The sequence below is a fragment of the Agelaius phoeniceus genome, chromosome Z, assembly GCF_051311805.1.
Source record: "Agelaius phoeniceus isolate bAgePho1 chromosome Z, bAgePho1.hap1, whole genome shotgun sequence".
NCBI lineage: Eukaryota > Metazoa > Chordata > Aves > Passeriformes > Icteridae > Agelaius > Agelaius phoeniceus.
Window position 1 is genome coordinate 95,253,660 of NC_135303.1, and position 12,221 is coordinate 95,265,880.

Genomic DNA, 12,221 nt, shown 5'->3' on the forward strand with positions numbered 1-12,221 from the left:
AAACAAATTCCAGAGCTGTAATAAATTACAGATTGTTTAACAGTTTATTAATGCTCTTCTGACAATCCTCAGTGTGTCTGAGATCATCCAAGGGTGAGACTCAGTGAGGGGAGACCTCAGTGTGGTCTTCAATATCCTCACCAGGGGAGGTGGAGGTGCAGGCACTGATCTCTTCACTCGCGTGGCCAGGGGCAGGACCCAAGGGAATGGCCTCCAGCTGTGTCACAGAAGGTTTAGGTTGGATATCAGGAAAAGGTTTTTCACTCACAGGGGTGGTTGGGCACTGGAACATCTCTACATTACTTGTGGTGCTTTCAGCTGTGGGGCTGCTGATGAGTGCCTTAATCAAAATAGTCATTGTTCTACAAAAACGACATTGTAATTACAGTATTAGTGCAATAAATAATGTTTCCCTTTTAAAATGCTGCTCTCCAATCTGTGACTATGTAGGCTCACTGCACCTCCTCTTTCATTGTCGTTTTCCTTTTTTTAAAGAAGTATCTAGATTTTTTTAGTATTCTGCTGTGTGAAAAGCATTCTCATTCAGGATAATGGACAAGCAGACACTGTCTGTCCAAAATGGCCTGCTAGGGAAATTTTATGCAAAAGCTTGTAAGAGCAAACATCTAGAGGAAGAACTGGAGAGTTTATTTTTGACTGCAGAAATAGCACATGTTAGAATCATTTGAGCTACCTGTTTATCTGAAACACAGTGGGTAGAACATGGTCCCATGTCCATCTATCACTGATTTTGTTCCAGAGGATGTAAAACTTCTGTGAGGAATTAGACCCTGACAAATGGAGACTTTTCCCACTATCCTCACCCAGGAGTTATGTTTGTCACCTCATCATCTGCACAAATATCTAGTTATTTATGTTATAGGAGTGCAAGAAAATCACCAACTATTGGAAACTGTATTTGAAGGATCCATTGCTGGCAAACCATTACAAGCCACAGAGAGCAGGACTTTGGAGGATTGTTCTCTTGATTCTGAATTTGCTTCAGAGCTGCTACTCAGCTCTGTTGGTCTCTGATTTGGAATACTGTTTTAACTTCTAAGATTTTTACCCTTGTCTATGGATTTGCAACAGCATTTGTAAAATTCTAAACATGTATTATTAAATAAATATTAATAGAAATCTTTTGCCTTGAGCTAGAAGCTGGCAGATGAGTTCAAAACATGAATGGATTTGATTCTTAGAAGAAACTCTTTACTCTTCAACCAAATGTTTTCTTGTAAATCTGTTTATTTGCCTCATAAGACAAAAAAAGGCAGGCTGGTTGATGCAAGACTTAATAGAATCCTCTTTGAGCAGTTCAATCATTTTAACTGGGGTTTAGAAAGATTCATTTACTGTCAAGAAGCATCATATTTATAAACTCAAGTTAGAATGAGTGGTGCTTCTTTTTTGTTCAATCATTCCCAATTGAATGGACTTAAGTGTGCTTTTAAATTACCAGGTTGCATTTGGAGGGCAGATTGGAATCACATTTTCATCCATGTGCCCAAGCAGGAACTGTGTTGGTAACTGCCTTAAAAGAATGTGAGTGTAAGGCTGGTGTTTCTCAGTGTCATTTGGGCTCAGCTTCTGGCTTGGGCCTGCACAAGCAGTTCTTGTGGCCGTGGAAGACCCTACAAATCCTCTGCCATCAGTTGCATTCATTCAGCCAGGTTCTGCTTTGCATGGTTCATGTCTGGTTTGCAGTAGGCTTCTTAAAGGCCTCTTCCAATTCCTACTGAAGTCAGAAGAAGATTTTCTATCAAAAGCAACCCTGTAGCAATTCTTTTGTCTTTTAAAGCAGCCTACATACTTGATAAAGCTCTGGAATATCTGTTACAAGAAGTTATTTGTGCCACTTTTAGGGATGCCCTAACAAATACTCCGTGATTTGCCTCAGGTCCCAGACTAAGTCATCATCAGAGTCCTGGGAATGCAAGCCCAGGCTTTGACTTAGAGTAATTCTGTGTGTCACAAAGACTTTGTGCTTGCAGATGAATTTGTGTTCACTAGGATATAATGGCCCTCTTAAGTGGGTAAGAGGAAAATTTATTAGAAGGTAAAAGCTCTTTAAGGGATTGGGTCTTGTTCCAACTAAATGCTATATCAGGACTTTACATCAGGTGACCCAGGAGGAAAATTGCATTTATAGTTAGACTGAGTGTGGCGCACTACTTTTGTGTAGTATATTTCTGTAGTGAAATTAATTGCTTCATTTCTTGCTAGTCGGGTGGTTTGTCTGCAGACCTTTTGTGAATCTCGTGCTGTTTCTGATGGTGGAGAACTGGAGGAATGCAGTTAATGAATAGAGGTGGAGAAATTAGTTACTTGAGCAAAAAATAGTCCCAGGGTTCTTTGGGGTATTTTCCATACATGAGGGTCCCTCTGTGGCAAAGCAAGCAGATGTGAAGTCTGTCATGGCTCTCTCTGATCTATTGTTTTGGAATTCCAGAAGTTAATATTTGTTTGTTAGTTTTGGGCTGGGTCTTTGGGTCTTACCTATCTTGTCTTTTCTTTAACCTCCTCCCCACAACATGCTTCTGGGATCGTGATTTTTCATTGCTTTTTTCATTGCTTCTTAGTTAAGTGAGTCTCTCCCATTTGGTGCCTAGAAACTGATGGCTGCTTACATGTTCCAGCCATTTCCAGTCCACAATGTGTGTGTGTATCCTGATTGTTTCTCACCTGAGATCTTTCTTACAATATTGCCCTTGGGATAGTGTTCTTTTTGTTAATCACAGGCAAGTGAAGGTACTTACACTTGGCCCCAAATCTCCATATTTATGGGGAAACATGTCACCCTTTTTCCTCTTTACCTGGAAGTTTCCAGCAATTTTACCTGTCAGTGTTCCTAACACAGGCCATAAATGACACGAAACTGTGACTATATTGCATGTAAATAGATGTCTGACTTTATTAAGGAAAGCCTTTGCACAGCTGTCCTGGCCATGGCTGGGGTGGAGATAATTTTGTTCCTAGAAGCTGGTACAGTGCTGTGTTTTGGGTTTAGGATGAGGATAATGTTAAACTGCACCAACAGTGTTCAAGCTCAAGTGAAGTTTCACAGCACATAGGCTACACTGGGTTACATTTTCTCCTTCTCCTTGCCATGCTCTTGTTCTAGCTCCTGCAGCAGCTCACCAGTGCTTTGGGCCTGCCAGCACAGTGGTCTGCCCCACACTGCTGCCTCTGAACACCTCTGCTTCAGTAAACTTTTATTTTCTTTCAGATACAGGGTTAATTGTAATGCTAATCAGTTCGTGATTTGCCCTGCTGCCTCACAAACTGTTTTGTTAGGCAGATTGACGGGCTGGCGTGCCAGTGTGATAAATATGGCCAGGAGACTCCTTTAAAAAGGCCTTTATTACCCGAGGGGTTGCGCACAGCGCCGCTGCTCCCACAGCACGGTGCTGAGGAGGAGGAGGAGGAGGAGTGCAGCAGGAGGGTGCGTGCAGCTTTGTCTCTCAGCAGAGCTGGGGCTTCCACCCTCAAGAGAATCCTTAGGAAGATGATGTTGGCTTGTAGTCCAGGGGTATCACCCAAGCTGAGCACTATTAAAGTTATGGTGGCAGGACGGAATCCGGCTCTGGTCAAGGGTGGGTGATTTAGTGTGGTTCTGGGGGGTTAAAGTCAGAGTTCATGTGCTGGTTTGTTGTTTGGAGAGGGTTCATATAGTTCCCACAGCCTCTCATTTGAATTCAGTCCGGGTGCAAGGCCTGGGAGCAGGGGAGCAGGGGAAGTGGTTCCTGACAGGAATGGATACAAATCTAAGGTGAGATGGAAAGGGGCACAAATACAGAGTATGACAGAGAGAGGTACAAATACAGGGTAAAATGGTAACATAGAACAACAGCAACTCAAGGCAAGTCCTAGAACTCTGACATTCAATGTTTAACAACAGACCAACACTTCAAATTAAGACCCTATCCACTTCATTAACATCAACTAGCAATTACTTCTCTAAAAAAGAGCTCTCATCTCCAGGGTTTCATTTCTCACACCAAGAGGTAGAAATGTCAGGAAAGGAACCAAGAAGATTGAAGGGATTTTTCACCCAACTGCTGTGTTGTGGGACTGTTTGCATGGAGAGGGAGTAGTGGGCTGTGCCATGTGTGCCTGGTGTCCCTTTCTGTCCTTGCTGCTGGGCCTACCTCCGTTGCACTCCACTGAGCAATGGAGATCTTCCCCAAATATGCCTCAGGAAAATTAATCAAGATGTTCCCCATTTTTGCACTTGCAGCTATCATCACTTCTTGTAGTCTTAAAGCCATGTTTTTAGCTTGTTTTCAGTAAGAAGGCCAATATCCTTTGCCACTAGGGAATGATTTGCTCTACAGAAAACATCCTCAGTACGTGATCACAAGTGCTGCCAACAGTACAAGGTTGGTGATGTGTAAAGGCAAAGGGCTGAGAAGTCCAAAAATAGAAATATCCTTAGTTGTTACTCTGAGATAACTTTTAAATACTGCTTTTTCATATAATGATTCTCTTTAAATTTTCGTTAAAGCTTTAAATAGAGAGAAGTTTATTTTGCTTTTATCCATTTTGTGAATTAAGAGGAGACTATTTCTAGATTGAAGCCTGAAAGAAAAAGATGGTAAAGATTGACCAAATGTTGCTTCTTACAAGATGTAGCCAATGCTTTTCATAGCTCACACTTTCACCAAGACAAAAAGAATTCCTTAGCAGTGCAAGTGTGGCATAAGCACTTGCCTAGCACCCTGTGTAACCAGCAGTGGCTTATCTGTGTGCACAGGATTATTCCTGAGGTTAATTTTGTTTTGCAAAGTACCTCACTGTGTCAACAATTTGAATCCCAAGATGACACAGACTAAAATTCTCTCTTTACAGGATTGTAATTCCAACAGGTTAAAAAAAGAAAGGCTCTATTGAGAACAAAACAAGTAATTGCCATGCCTCCAAATTCTGCCAGTCATGACACTACTGAGTTTTTTGGCTTGCTCTGGTTTCAGTCACTCCTACATTGGAATAATTGTTTTTCCCTCTGTTCTTATGAATGCCTCAGCAGGTAATCTGCAGCTACAGCATGTGTAATTATACATTACCAGTGAATCAGTTTTGTGGTTTTGCTGTTTCTGGGGAGAGAACATGTTATTAGCTGCTCCCACAGGAAAGAAAAGTATTACAGCAGCAGCTAACATGGGACATCACTATACCCTACAAGGAAGGATGAGGAGGCACTTGGAGATTTCTCACAAGTGTTTTTTCACCAACTGTGCATGTGTAGTTGCACATTACCAACTGGGAAATAATATAGATATATTTATGTTTTATGAGAGGAAAGTGTTATTTATAGTGGTATGGGAAATAGTAAAACAGTTTAACTCAATATACACTTACACATCAATGGACTCAGGTGAGATGCAAGTTAATTAGTGCATTATTAGCCTCATGTTTAATGCTCTCCTGCACTTTCAAGTCATAGTGTAATTGCCATTGTACCTTCTTATATTCCAAGTCTTCATGGCCTAAGCTGGGAAGATTCCATATTTGTGGCTTTCCTCTAGAATTTAATTTCCTTGAGATATTTTAATATTGCAAGACTGATTTAGTAATCTAACAAAGATTAGAGGAAGACCAGTGAGGGAGAGCAAGGGGTTGTTGTGGTAGTGCAGAAGTGAGTAGATGACTGAGATGGGTTCACCAGGATGGATGCAGCATGTTCAGGTCACAGGTGTGAAGGCCAGACACCTTTATGTGTGTGACAGCACCTTATGTTGTAAGGCAAGGCAGTGAGGCAAAAGACCAGCCTGGCTGAACAGGGAATTCTTCAGGAGCTCTTGCCTCAGTCTTTAATAGTACTGATAGAATTTGGGCTACTGTGCTGTGGAAAGGGACCTGGGGCTCCTGCCAATGGCAAACTGAATGTGGGTCAGCAGTGCCCTGCAGCCAGGAGGGCCAGGCCTGTCCTGAGGCACAGCCAGGAGAGCCAGGCCTGTCCTGAGGGCATCAGGCACAGCCAGGAGGGCCAGGCCTGTCCTGAGGCACAGCCAGGAGAGCCAGGCCTGTCCTGAGGGCATCAGGCCCAGCCAGGAGGGCCAGGCCTGTCCTGAGGCCCAGCCAGGAGGGCCAGGCCTGTCCTGAGGCACAGCCAGGAGGGCCAGGCCTGTCCTGAGGCACAGCCAGGAGGGCCAGGCCTGTCCTGAGGCACAGCCAGGAGAGCCAGGCCTGTCCTGAGGCCCAGCCAGGAGGGCCAGGCCTGTCCTGAGGCCCAGCCAGGAGGGCCAGGCCTGTCCTGAGGCACAGCCAGGAGGGCCAGGCCTGTCCTGAGGCCCAGCCAGGAGGGCCTGCCCTGTCTGGGGACATCAGGTGTGAGGGTTTCCAGGATGAGGTGAGACATTCATCTGACTCTATATATTTTAGAAGGTTGATTTATTATATTATGATGTTATGTTATATGATATGAAAATGATATATTAAAACTATACTAAAGAAAGAGAAAGACATTAGAAGGCTAGCAAAGAATGAATAATAAAAACCCATGACTGACTAGAGTCTTGACACAGCTGGCTGTGATTGGTCATTAATTAAAAACAATTCACATGGCAGCAATCAAAGATGCACTTGTTGGTAAGCAACCTCCAGACCCCATTCCAAGCAATCAGATAATTATTGTTTGCATTTCTTTTCTGAGGCTTCTCAGCTTCTCAGGAGAAAATCCTGGTGAAGGGATTTTTCATAAAATATAACCGTGACAACAGAGGTGGCTGGCACTGGAACAGGCTCCCCAGGGAAGTGGCCACCACAGCGAGTCTGACAGAGTTGAGGAAGTGTTTGGGCCATGCTCTCAGACACGTGGTGTGACTCTTGTGGTGTCCTGTGCAGGGCCAGTGATTGAACTTTGATGATCCTTGTGGGTCCCTCCCACCCCAGCATGTTGTATTCTATGATCAGGCTTTAGGCACAGTGCAAGATGAACAAGACTGATCAGGCTAAGTGTAGCTGTGGTAAGGAGAGAAAGGTAAAGCCATAAAAGATGGCCAGCACAGTACATTGCTCCATGAATACCAAACCAGTGGCAATCCTGTTTTTCAGTCTCCTTTTGTGCTTTTTAAGAGAAAAAGTGATTTCTTTTACTTCCTGTTGCTAACATCAACTTGGCAACGCAGTGATTGATGTGTGGGTTCTTGACTGTGCCTGGCAATGAGATGGACACACTTGGCAGAGAACTGGATGGGGCCCTAAGTGACCCTTGCCATGTGTTACCTCCAAGTAACACAGGTGGAGAGTGGTTCCTGCAGTTCCAAGCAGCAGCACACCATGCATAGTTTAACAGTACACTCTAACAGTTTCGCAGCTCATGAAGATACATGCAAAATTAATCCCTGCAGAACAAAACAATTGAAAAAGTACATAATGAAGCAATTAGCTAAAAGAGGAAGACAAGTAATGACCATTTAATTTGTGAAGAATCTTTACATGGATTAGGTTTTCAATAAGAGTGTTCTATGAAGGCACAATTAATGTAAAATGAGGCCTGTGAGGCAATTAATGATGACTTCAAAAGTTAGATTTAAGGGATAATTTACATATTAAAACTGAAGAGCAGCTCTAGTTATGTTAAAGTCTTTTATTTTTCTTTTAAAAAGCCTTTTAGATTGTGAGGGGGTGTTTTTGTAGGTTACTTAGAGTTTCACATTAATCTGTCAGCTTGGTTATGAAAAAAGGCTGTTCTTCCATACAAATAAATAAGTTTACCTGAAAGTAAGTATGACAGGATTGTGTGATGATCAGACATATTTAGTAAAGGTTAACTGAATTCAGCGGAGATATTACCTAAATAAATATTAACATATTCCATCCAGTGGGTATAGTTTCTAGCTCTGCAGAGGCAGATACCCAGTAACAAATGTGCACGACAATCCAAAAACTTCCAGGGTGTGATGGAAAAGCCACTGATAGCAACTAGAAATATGAGCCTTGATTTCAGTGATCTTTGTGTCTGACACTCTCTCTGTCCTTTCTGCAGTCACCTGTCCAGATACCAAAATAAAAATGCAGATTCAAAATGATTATGGTATGAAATGCAAATAGCTTATTCATGCTTGTCTGTAGAACATCAGGCTCATTACTTTTATCAGTAAACAATTAATGGTAATGACAAAGGATGACAAGATTTTACAATAAATTGTTCCCAAAAATATATTTCAAAGATACTGGTAACTAATTAGTTTGTATCCACAGTAGTAATTAATTTACACTGACTGTTTTTTTAACTCTGGGGCATCTTTAATGAGTACTTCTAATTTTGTAATCTGATAAAAGCAGCTCAGCCACGAGGGTTTGCAGGCACACTGCCTTCTCTGTGCAGACCTCAGGCCACAGAATGCACTTCTCAGAGTTACAGCCAAGCCTGCTCATCTGTTTCCAGCAACTGATATGTGTAATTAAGAAAACAATGCAACCCCCCTTTATGTTCTTACATCATCTTTTCTGTAGTGACAACATGCTGAAATGGAATATCCCTTCCTCTTAGTTAAAGATTTAAATAACCAACAATTTCCCTTTATGTTTTCTAGTAGTAATTTCAGGTAAGAGGTAAACGAGCTGCAAGAAAAGGTTCATCTGTAGGGTGTCCTAACAATCCCTTTGTAAGATCATCTTGACCTTTTAGCCTTGCTCGGTCACTACCTCAGTTTCTCCAAAAAAAAAAAAAGTCTAACTAGATCATATACATGTCTAAAATAGTTGCTCTGGGCCTGTCTAGAAAGTGCATTCTTCATGTTTAACAGTTTTCTAAGGCATCAGTTTTGTTTGCAGGAATGTTAATAACCTGAGTTGTGGATGCAGAGTGATCTTGTTATAGTTCTTAGAGTTTACTTCAGTCATAACCATCCATTCTGGAAATGTGCTCTGCCAGTTCCTTTATTACCCTGCTCTCCTCCTGTAGGGCATAACTAAACTATTCAGCTTTTCTCTGTTCAACCTCTTAAAACTTCCACTCACCTCACTTCAGCCAGCTCAAGCTTGTTACTGTTTCTGTGGGGTGAGAACAATGAAACTTCATTAAGGGGGCAAAACCTGGGCTTAGTCTAAACCATTAATGGTAACGTAATTAACTTGAGTGCAGCTCTGGCAGGTTACATCTGCCCTGGCAGTGCTACAGGAGGGTAAACTGGGCACACAGTCTTGCCCAGAACACCACCATTTGTTGTGGTTGTATTCAATCCCTGAGTTGACTACTTACAGCATTCCATTTTTTTTTAAATTTTATTTTATTTATTACATGAAGCTCCGAAATCTTTCATCAGACCTGGCTTGTTCTGCTTTTCTGCTTTCTCTCTTATTTTACCAGAGTGTTCACAAAGGAGAACACTCACACATAAAACAGTTCACAACACCAACAATGAACAAATACCAGGAAAATCTGGGCACCAAAACGATTCCCAAATAGACCCAGCAGAATTTCCAGTTTCCCTTTTGTTACAGACAAATAGAATAGTTACAGTAAATGGCAGGGGCATTAATTTGGTGCTTCTGTCCACTCTTGTCTGTTGTGACTCTGCCACCACTGAGTTACCACAGACTTAAAACCTGGAGCACGATGTTTCCCTTTAATCTTTCTCATGGTCCTTCCGAGAAAAAGGTCTGATTGTAGCAAAATAAATTCTATTTGTGATTAGCAATCAGGCAGTCCTGGTATAATCCTGTGTTACCTTCCTGGGCTTACACGTAACCTGCCAATCTGAAAGGGGACATATCCCCTCCATCCTTCCCCTTCTTTCCTTTCTTCCAGAGAAACCTTCCACATATCTTTGTAGTCAAACAGAGTAGAAAGAATTTGTATAACATAATGAACTCATGTCTTTGGTCCCAGGTGTAATCCCTGAGGCCTTTGAGGGCCCTTCTTTGCTAGAAATACAGAGCAGCCAGTGTCTGTCCCTTTTCCTTGTCTCTTGTATCTGTGTGTATGGACTTAGAAAATGTAAAATGAGAACAAATGCCTTGAAATGTGGCCATTCTGTTCTCTCTCATGCCTGTATCTGTCACCAGTTGCTAACAGCTTTTTCTTTCTATATAGTATCTGCTTCAAGTGTGGATTTTAGCATTTGTTTGCAGAAAACCTTAATTTATCTTTGTATCTGTCCTATAAAAGACGGAGATGCTCTGAACTCCTGTGCTGCTGTTCTCTTTTTTTACCTCTCCAGTGAGGTGTTATCCTCAGATGAAACAGTCTAATCAGAGCTGATGGCCATATTCAAGCCAGTCCCAGGGGCTCTATCTTCCTCTTTGAAGACCCTCAGAAACAGAAGGAAAAAGTCCCATGATGAGACAATAATCAGTTGTATTTGCATATTTCCTCTTAAATACTTAACCAATATTTAAGCAGTTAATTGTTAATTTAGACCAACTTTTAAAATGTTGTCTTGCTTCCTGCATGAAAGGAGATCCTTTCAAAGCCACCATGGGGTCAGCCTATTCAGCATATTTATCTTTGCCATTAGCTTTTGGGTGAAAGTGCTGCTTCTGTGTAGAGGCCACAAATGCTGTTTGTGCTTCCTGTTGCAGAATGTTCATTACACGAGCAGTCAGCAGCTCCACGTGGGTGTTCTGAGCCCCACCATCGACGACGATGACAACAGATGCCTGGTGGATGTCAGCAGCAGGCCCAGGCTCATGGAATGCAATTATGCCAAAGCCAAGAGAATGAAGCTTTACTGGCAATTTACTCAGGTAATTTTTGCCCAGCAGCCATTTCAGAAAGTTTTAAAGCTCTGTTTCTGTGTTGAAGTGTGAGTAATCTGTTTATTAGCAGAACAGAACCAGATTTATCCTCGCTTGCTTTGCACAGAGCCTGGAAGCTCTGTGCAGGTTTAGTTTTGATCCCAATGTCAGCTACCTCAGTAGGGTACAAAACTTGTATTATATTTTCTGAGTTCACCATGAATAACTCCTAAGGCACAGCACTGTTATGGGGAGTGGGAAAAAAAGGTTATTTCAGTGGAGTCAAATGCAAAGTAACCTATTTAGGAAAGAGGAACAGAAATCTGTATGGTTTTCTTTTAGAAGTAGCTGTCACAAATGGTGGTAGTGGCTCATTGGTGCTAACAGCCTCATAATGAGCTAGTTCTGCAGTTTCTTTTGTAAAAAGGCTCAGGCTTTTACACATGAGTGTGAGAGAGGCAGAAAGAGGCTCGAGGAAAGGCTGGGAGGTGCTTTCACAGGGATGAGAATGCTGATAGGACACTAAGGCCAGGCCTGGTGTCTGCATTCCTAACTGATTTAGAAACATGAGGGAGAGTAAAGAATCCACACAAGTTCTGGGGCTGGAAAAGGTGCTCCAACACTTAGGGAGATCACTCTGGTTTAGCTAAGAGGAAACAGCAGGGTGACTCAAGGCATCTCAGTGCTTCCACAGTGGAACACTTCCAACCACTGGAACCTGTTTTGGCTTCAGGCTAACCTATACCCTGAGGACAAAACAGGTTCCAATGGTTGGAAGCCAAAGACAGTCAAATTCTGTTTTTCAAAGAAAGATGAGTTTTTCCTAAGGTAAGTTTAACACAGTGGAACTTTGCCATGTCAGGTGCTGGCAAGCAGATTTGTGGTGGTTAGTGGTGAAAAAGCCATTTTCAATAACTAGACACTATGATCAGAGTCCCAGGGAGCTCAGCCTAAATTCCGTGTTAGAATATGCAGATCAATTGAAATACTGGTGCAAATTCATTTCCTAATTTTCTTCACTTTGCACTCAATTTATTTCTTAGGCCCTAGAGACTGGTTTAATCATAAGCATATAATGATAATGCAAGTAGTTCAGTTTCTGGGTTAAAATGCATTAATCCTCCTTCTTATGAAGCATTCAGATTAGAAAACTTAGATTACTTAAATACAACACCCACACAAACGAAATAAAATCATCATTCAGTATTTTTGTTTTCCAAGGGAGTTATTTCTCACAAATAATCTCATCTAAACCCCATAAACCTTTGGAAGTCTGTTAACATGTCTGGGAAAGAGATAAAAATCTTGGGTTTCCTAGTTGTGCTGAAAGGAGTTTCTCATTTATCTGGCTGAAGAAGAGTACCTAGGTATAACCTATGCTAAGGCTGGTAAATAGCAATGTGAAGTTGTGTTCCTCACATCACTTGTGCTATATTAGGACAATATTTTCATCCATGGAGAGAAAAAGAGAAAGAGCAAGGCAGTGAGGTGCTCCTAGGCATGAGCTGCAGCTGCAGGATGTGAATGTGTATAGG